At 33.3% G+C, this 8,059-nt stretch overlaps 1 long non-coding RNA gene across 1 annotated transcript; it reads left to right on the top strand.

The window, feature by feature from the left end:
• Nucleotides 1–2,947: 2,947 nt before the first annotated feature.
• LOC118205091 (uncharacterized) lies at nt 2,948–5,157 on the top strand. The gene is made up of 3 exons (XR_015043816.1): nt 2,948–3,350; nt 4,708–4,785; nt 5,023–5,157. It is a non-coding gene; the product is annotated as an uncharacterized LOC118205091 (long non-coding RNA).
• Nucleotides 5,158–8,059: the final 2,902 nt, after the last annotated feature.

Here is an 8,059-nt window from a genome sequence, read left to right as displayed (position 1 = left end):
GCACTTTAACAATTTCAAAATTTGGCGACACACAAAGAAAAAGATAAGTTTAAAAGTTTTCTACTTACCTGTAATACACTGAGTAAAATAGTTTATGATAATAATTTTGAACGTAAAATAAAATAATATGTACTACAAAAACAGCAGTGCGTTTATTAAGGGATTAATTACAAATTAATAATAAGAATACTTTTAATGAGAACTTTGAGATTGATGTATTTGATAATTTCATTTAATATTTGGTCGTAAAAATGACAATGCTATTCTGATATCGTCTTCTATATTTAACAGTCTCGACCTTTTTTTCGTTTTTATGTTGGTTAGTACTGAAAATCCGAATTCGCACAAACAAGATGTAGAAAACTTTAATAATATTTTTAAAGCTTTTTTGGCCATCATGGGATAATCACATCTAATGTTAATCCAAAATGAATTAATTGATTCTTCCAAATATTCTAAATTTAAATTCTCGATTATTAGAAAGCGAAATTAGCTCTTCCTCTTCGGTCAAAGTCAATTCAAATACAGAAGTCCTCGGCACCAAAATCGGCTTGAAAACCACGAATGGGCCGCTTATTAATGTCTTAAAAACCGAATTTCGCCAACTCTCATGTGTACCGTATACTAGGATTAAACCCATTATAATTTTTACTATATAAATTTCTAAAATTTGGCGGCACACAAAAGTGCCAAGGCACAGTGGTTGAGAATCACTGTTCTACACAGTCTAAGGAAGCTTGTAGGTCGACGTTTGGACAATTCGCTTTTTAAAAGTCCAAAAGCGTTAGTAAGGATATGAGGCGTTTGTCAGGAGAGTTAGTAAGGATATTAGTGAAAGGCACTTGATACTCGTTTCCTGTTCCATTTTCTCTAGGAAACTAACAGAAGATTTTAACGTACGTTTGTTTGCTTTGTCTTTATGCAGCTCTATTGATTGATAGCACTATGGGTTTATTATTATTATTTACGTATTCTGCCCTAAAGCAGTATGCGGAAGGGAAGGATGCCTTCGTGGAGCACGAAGCTGTCTCGTATTAACGCGGTACACGTGGGAAAAACCACGAAACCTTCCATGCAGCCATCCCGTTCCAGGGATTCGAAGCCCAGACCGAACTACCAGTGTTCAGTGGCTTTACCACACGGCCGCTGGTGGGCCAGCACTGTGGCTTAAAGAGAAGGTTTTTCAAGATTATTCAAATTTCTGACTTTTTTTAAGTTAAAATAGGTCCATGGATACCGAATTTGTACCGAGGCTGCTTATAGTTAACAGAAACTGGGTAATAGTTAACAGAAACTATGTACTAGTTAACAGAAACTCCTAATAGACAACAGAAATTGGGTATTAGTCAAGTAAAGCTGGTAAAAGTTAACAACAACTAGTAAGAGTTAACAGAAATTGGTAATTGTTAAGAAAAAATGAGAATAGTTAATAGAAACTGGGTAATAGTTAACAAAACCTGGTAATGGTTAACGGAAACTAGCTTACAGGAAACAGAAACTGGTAATAGTAATGAAAACTGGGTTTGAATATCTGTTCCTGATAATATGTGGAACTGATTTTTAACATTTTTCTCCACTCTGTAATTTACCGTTACATGAAAAAACAAGCAATAATCATAAATCGATTTTGAAACCCTTACCATGTTTTAAGAGAATTTTTTCCCTCTTTGATGATAATAAATGGATCTCTTCTAATTGAAGTCATTTAAATAAACCTTCAATTCATCTACCGGGATAGCATTTTTCCATTTTTGTTCAGATAAATGTTTTTCATGAAGAATTCTGCAGGGCGTTCTGCGCTCGGCGATATGAATTTTTTCGTGCATATTATTGTTTCGCCTTTTTAAGATTCAAATCGGCATTAATCGCTTTTTTACACTTGATACAGAGCATTGTAATGATTTTGCAACTGTCCCTTTGAATTCACGTATTTTCTTTTAACATTAAAGATCTTACCCTTGCAACATTCGAAACATTTCGTTTTTTATTTGGATTGTGTATTTGGAACAATTTTTCCAATTGAAAATATATTTTGACCCTTTTTTTTTTTTTTTTTTTTTTTTTTTTTTTTTTTTGTTGTTGTTGTTGACAATATTAGCTATAGAGAGTTAGATATCCAAACCTCATGCCTTTCATGGCGTTTTTTAATAACTAGATTCGAATAATTTTCTTCGGAAAGACCACAAGCATAGCCTTCCATTCACTGCTTCTGTAAAAGCGTCTTTTGCATGAAAACAAAACTGTCGAGCAGCAGACGATAATTTACACTTTCAAAAATATATTTGCTGCTGAAAAAATACCGAATCAGATGTGTTTTATTTAAACAAAGCAAAATCGTCTTGAAAACGTGCGAACAACCTCTGTAGCTTAAAATCATCCGAATATCTTAAATAAGCGAAATAATTGGAAAAAAAAAAAAAAAAAACAGAATTTTAAGGTAATTTCCACAATCTATAAACGTGTACACTGTGTTTTGATCATAAAAAAAGTTTTAATGCATTGATTTAACAGCCAGGGAACCCCCCCCCAAAAAAAAACTTAGCGTACATTTAAGGTGGTCTACTACAGCAGCATTACAATACTAAAAATTTTTTTACACGCAGAATCGCTAATTAAGAAACTATGTTGCGTGAAATTTGGCAGAAATATAAAGCAATAGGTCAGTTTTCGAATCACAATGTTAGAATCAGGTTTGAAATGAAATTTACTTAAATATTATATTTTAAAAAAATTAGTTTGAAATACGTAATTTTAATGTGTAGTTTGGAAAGCCATCAATAGATGGCGCTACGAGTTAAAATTTAACATTGTAATCTTATTTCTGCAAAAATTCACGAAGTAATTGATTTTGATATCAGTTATAAATCATATTTTTTTCTAAATAATATTTAGAAGCGTTTCATATATTCCTTTATACACAGTTTTCACTAAACATTGTCAACTGTCAGCAGAATGACGTTTACGGCAACCCTATTGCATTGCTATTCCGCACTCGTTTTGTTTACATTTATTTGTACTGTGGTCAGTTTGCAAAAAATATGCGAAAATATCAAGGACGACCGAAAAAACATCCTGGTTTTAATAAAAGATCCAGAATTCAGCGTAAACGTCGAGCTCAAGAAAAAAATATGAAATTAAATTCCCGAGATGTGGAAGATTCCGAACAAGCGGATGTTTTCGAAAGGTGAGAAATAATTTATTCTTTATATCGACTACCCCGTGTTTATGATTTCGTAGTAAGTTAATTCCGAAGTAAAATATGCGTATTTTTTTTATTGAAGGTCAGAAATTATTGATACAACTGCATCTGTGTCAAAGGAGAATCATTGCCCGGATGATTTTTTTACAAAGTAAGTTTTTTTTTTTTTTTTTTTTTTTTTTTTGTATGTGTGTGTATGAGGGGATGCTAATAATTGTTCAATTCTGTTATAACAATTTATTCCTCCATTCACACTAAATTGTTGGGAAATATTGAAAGGGTAAATTCCAATTCACAAGGAATTGCTGAAATAATTGAATCTTTTCAAAAGTATGAGCATGTTCTTGCGATCTAAATTGAATTCACCATCATTACATGTATTATTGGAAATTTTATAGTCATATGTTTGCTACGAAATGCTTTGTCAGTTACCTATGGTATATTTTTACAGGTGTATGCACATTTATTCATGTGCTCGCTGTTCAACTTGCTTTTTCTTATTATGTCATTTACTTGGATGTTAAAACTTTCTTTTAGCGTTGGAACATTTTATGATCATTTAGTAAAATTTATATATAAATATATATTATTGCTTGTTTATTTATGGTTCTGTGTATTTGTCATGTATGCATGTTGTGAAGTGTAGTTTTTGAAAAATATGTCACAAATGGTAAATTCCACCAAAAGCTGAATTGAATTGATAATGGGATGCAGGTAATTAGAAAATATCTGCTGTGTATTTTGAGCGTAAACCAAACTAGTGCCAAGAATGGGACCAATACGCTCAGGCTTGCTTAGCCTTTTTGCCATTGTACAAATTGAATTATCTCCAGTATAAAGGGAGTGAATGCTTTCTCTGTATCACAATAAAATATCTGTCTGATCAAAAATCTACCAATAAGAAACTTTTCATATGTTATGTGACAGACTTTCTGCAAACAAAAGTCCTCAGCTCTGTTCTTGTACATGTTTTTTAATTGTGGTTCAGATGTGTACTTCTCAAAGGAATTCTTCTCATAGGAAGATTATCTGAACATTTAAAAACTATATTCTGCTTTTAGGGGCCTAATATTTTATGCCCCTAAAATTAATATTGAAATTTCTAAAATGTTGAAAAATATGTCATCTGGATTCTGTACAAAAAATATAATCCCTTTTTCATTTCTGCATTTGCAATTCCTGCATTTTCTTTATTCCTACATTTTTTAATTGGAAGGAATTTCATTCGCAGAGCCCTCTAATTTATTCTTACAAATCATGTAGTAATGTACCATTTTAGATAGATATAAATAACACATTTTGTAATTTTTCTAAACTGTGGTTATACAGCATGATATAATAGCTACACAGGGTATGGCGAAACAGTATACAGCAATATCTGTCGCACTGTCTGAGATGGGTGGTAGTCATACATAGCTTAATGCTTAAATTTGTTATGTGTTATTTATTTATTCATGTTTTTTTTTTTTTTTAATTATGTTATAGCAGTTTATTTCTTTCATTCTTAGGTCCGGAAGTGAAAAATTTGACTTTTCTACGTCAGAAGTTACAGCTAATGTTCCTAAGACAAACCAGGCTTTCCTGAGGTAAGTTGGTTTATTTTTAAAATAGATATTAGCTGTGCATTATATTACAGTTACTTAATTATGGTTAACTAATTATGTATTAATTTAGAAGTCAAGCAACCAAAATCAGCGTTATATTTTCAAATAGTGAATATTTCAAAATATCATGCTGATTTTTGTTGCTTGACTCTCAAATTAATACTTGGTCGGTGTGTTATTGTATCTTAATTAAACTAATTATGGTTCTTTTCTTCTCAGTTCTGATCTGGACATTTCAGTTATTGACTCTGACGTAGAAGGTAGAAATACAAGCTCTCTTTTGGGGTAAATATGTATTTCTCTATGCCAAAATTAAAATGTCATCATGTATGTTTTTCTTTTATGGTGTTACATTATGTTGTTTACATACTGATAGCTATTAAAACTGTTAAATATAATATTGTAGCTATCAAAAAGAGGGGGATGAATTTGATTTGTACCAAATTTGGACGTTTTGCATGAAAGAACTTGAAAATAAAAGATTTTTTTAAATATATATTCATTGAAATCAGTGAAATTTTGAGACGGGACACTGAAGCAAATGAAAATATTTTGGGGTTTGATTCTTTTGATGGGAGCCTCATCAATAAGCCTACTATCTTTTTTAAATATTGCTTCTTTTTCATTGTTTTCATGATGTTTTATGTTCCCTTCATGAAAGAGATTTTTAATAATTTAAATTTTGTTAATAAAATATAACAAAATGAAATCTGTGATTATGTGGCTATTATTTTTTCCATATATATTTATTTGAGGAAAACCAAAAATTTTATTATTTTACAGAATTTTTAAGAAAAATATAAGGATAAAATTTTTTAAATAATTCTGATTACTACCTTTGCTTTCCTCTCGTAATGTGCCTCAAATTAGAGCAATTAGACAACAAATTTAAGTCGTGATCTTTTTTTTTCCAAGTTTTTTTTTTAGGCTTAGGAGTATAAATTGCTTATCCCCACAAGACAGTGCATCTTCTTAGTATGCCATCCTAAGGCTCCGTTCACATGATGGTATAAATGTCATAGACGCATAATCATAAGGCACAAAATGTGGGAGTTCCATTCACACCTGCGAGAGAGGGTCTAAGCCATAGCCAATTAGAGAAGCTAAATTTGTGCATGCATGTATGTGTCTACAGCTTTCTCTCTCAATAGGTTTTATGTATATGCTCTGATTGGCCGACTCTTATATCAAGTCGGAACAAAGTTGAAAACTTCAAGCTTAATGCCCAAACTAGTTTTTGTGACATAGCAAGGTCTGACTACAAAGCGTTGTTAGTTGGGAATTATGACATTTATACAACGGCTTGAATAGAGCCTTAGAAAGTCATTTGGTAACTGAGTTATCCACCATGAAAGAGTTATTCTTGCCCCTCTGAATTCAGTGTTTACTGGAACACGAACATTTTATACTCAGGTGTAGAGGCCCTTCATGTGAAACCTCCGGCACACAAAGTACTGACTAATATTGCACGAGCAAATGACACTGCGAGCATGGAAGCAGCAGTTGTGAAGATGACTCATCTTCTTGTAGTAATATACTGGTAATCCAGTGTATTATTATTGTTAATTTATTTGCTATCTGTTGCCTAAATTTCCTAAACCTAATTGCGAATGGGCTGCCTGCATGGGCGTTTTCATGGTTTTCCCCGTGTATATGAGCCATTTCCCTTAGAAAGTCCTCCATGAAAGCATTCCTCCTCTTAGGAAGATCAAGTGCTTTGCTGTCATCAAATAAGCCAAATTTAAACCTAATTTGTAATATTTATATATATTAATTATATATATGTATATATATTGTGTATATATATATATATATATATATATATATATATTAGCTTGGAGTCTGAGCCTCTTCAGGAGAACCTTAATGATGAATTTCTGTGTCCTGATTCACCTTTAATTATCGAAAGGGAAGATCGACGAAAGGCAAATCCATTACCATCTGGCAGAACAATTTGCAATATGTCTTTTGTAATAGTGCAGGCTAGGACATTAGAGCAACATTCCCTAAATTGTAAACTTGGAGGATCATTTATTTTTAACAAAGTGATTCGACGTGGTCTTGTCACTACATATAACCTTGTATGTGATAAAATTTTATGTGGGGAAATGGCAACAATTTGTTCTGATATGTAGAAAAGCAGCCTAAATCAGCTTGCAGTATTAGGTGCGTTATCTACTGGCAGTGGATTTTCACAAGAGGAGGAAAAGTTTAGCATCATGGAAATTCCGTATATGAGCAACTCGACCTTTGCTTCTTGTGAGCGAACTACTGGCAAAATAATACAGGGATGTGCACAGGAAACTATGTGTGCTGCTATAGAAGAGGAGAAAAGGCAGGCAGAACTTCGCAATGATAAAGATAATGATGGTTATCACTGTATAACTATCATTGTTGATGGAGGTTGGTGTAAAAGAAGCTTTGGGCATGGTTACAATGCTTCAAGTGGCATATCTGTTATTATAGGCATGGTCACCCAGAAAATTTTGTTTGTTGGAATTCGCAACAAAGTGTGCCTTATATGCAGTGCTATTGAAGATGGCAAGATGCCAAATAAAGTGCACCTTTGTTGGCGAAATTGGAATGGGCCTTCTACAGGTATGGAAAGCAGTGCCATTGTGGAAGGTCTGAATTATCTCCAGTGTGTTCACAAAATACGTTGTACTCAACTTGTTGGAGATGGAGATGCTAACACAATGGCCAAAGTGAACGAAAGCGTTTCATATGGAGGACGGGTGATCAAAGTAGAATGTGCTAACCATGCTGTTCGAAGATATCGCAGAGCTCTTGAGAAACTTCAGCAAAATACTGCGCGCTTCCCCGGGGCTAAAGGAATTGCTGCCCGTAAATTGCTGAAAATTAAAATGCCACTGTTAGTCAGAGGTGCTAGAGTAGCTATAAAAGCTCATGCTTTACCTAGCCATTATCAGCACACACAAGAAGCTATTGATGCATTAGTATCTGACTTGAGAAATGGGCCACATCATGTATTTGGCAAGCATGATGCTTGTGGTGCTTTTTGTGCAAAGAAAGGTGCAGAGTTGGACAGCACATACAATGAAATTTTTTCCTCGGGTATGTTGCAAGCTATTGAAGCAGAAGTGGGAAGAGTACTGATATCGTGTAGCAGTACTCTTATTTGGAATGCCACAAATAATCCTGTTGAAAGCTTCATGAGTCAACTGTGTAAAACATCTGGTGGAAAAAGAGTTGATTTTTCCAAAGCTGGTGGCATGAACAGGCATGCGAATATTGC

Source organism: Stegodyphus dumicola, chromosome 11 (assembly GCF_044657685.1).
Source record: "Stegodyphus dumicola isolate Sdum_Otavi_A_Nest chromosome 11, ASM4465768v1".
Lineage (NCBI taxonomy): Eukaryota > Metazoa > Arthropoda > Arachnida > Araneae > Eresidae > Stegodyphus > Stegodyphus dumicola.
Note: the sequence above shows the minus strand (reverse complement) of the source record. Positions and strands in the feature narration are given on the sequence as shown.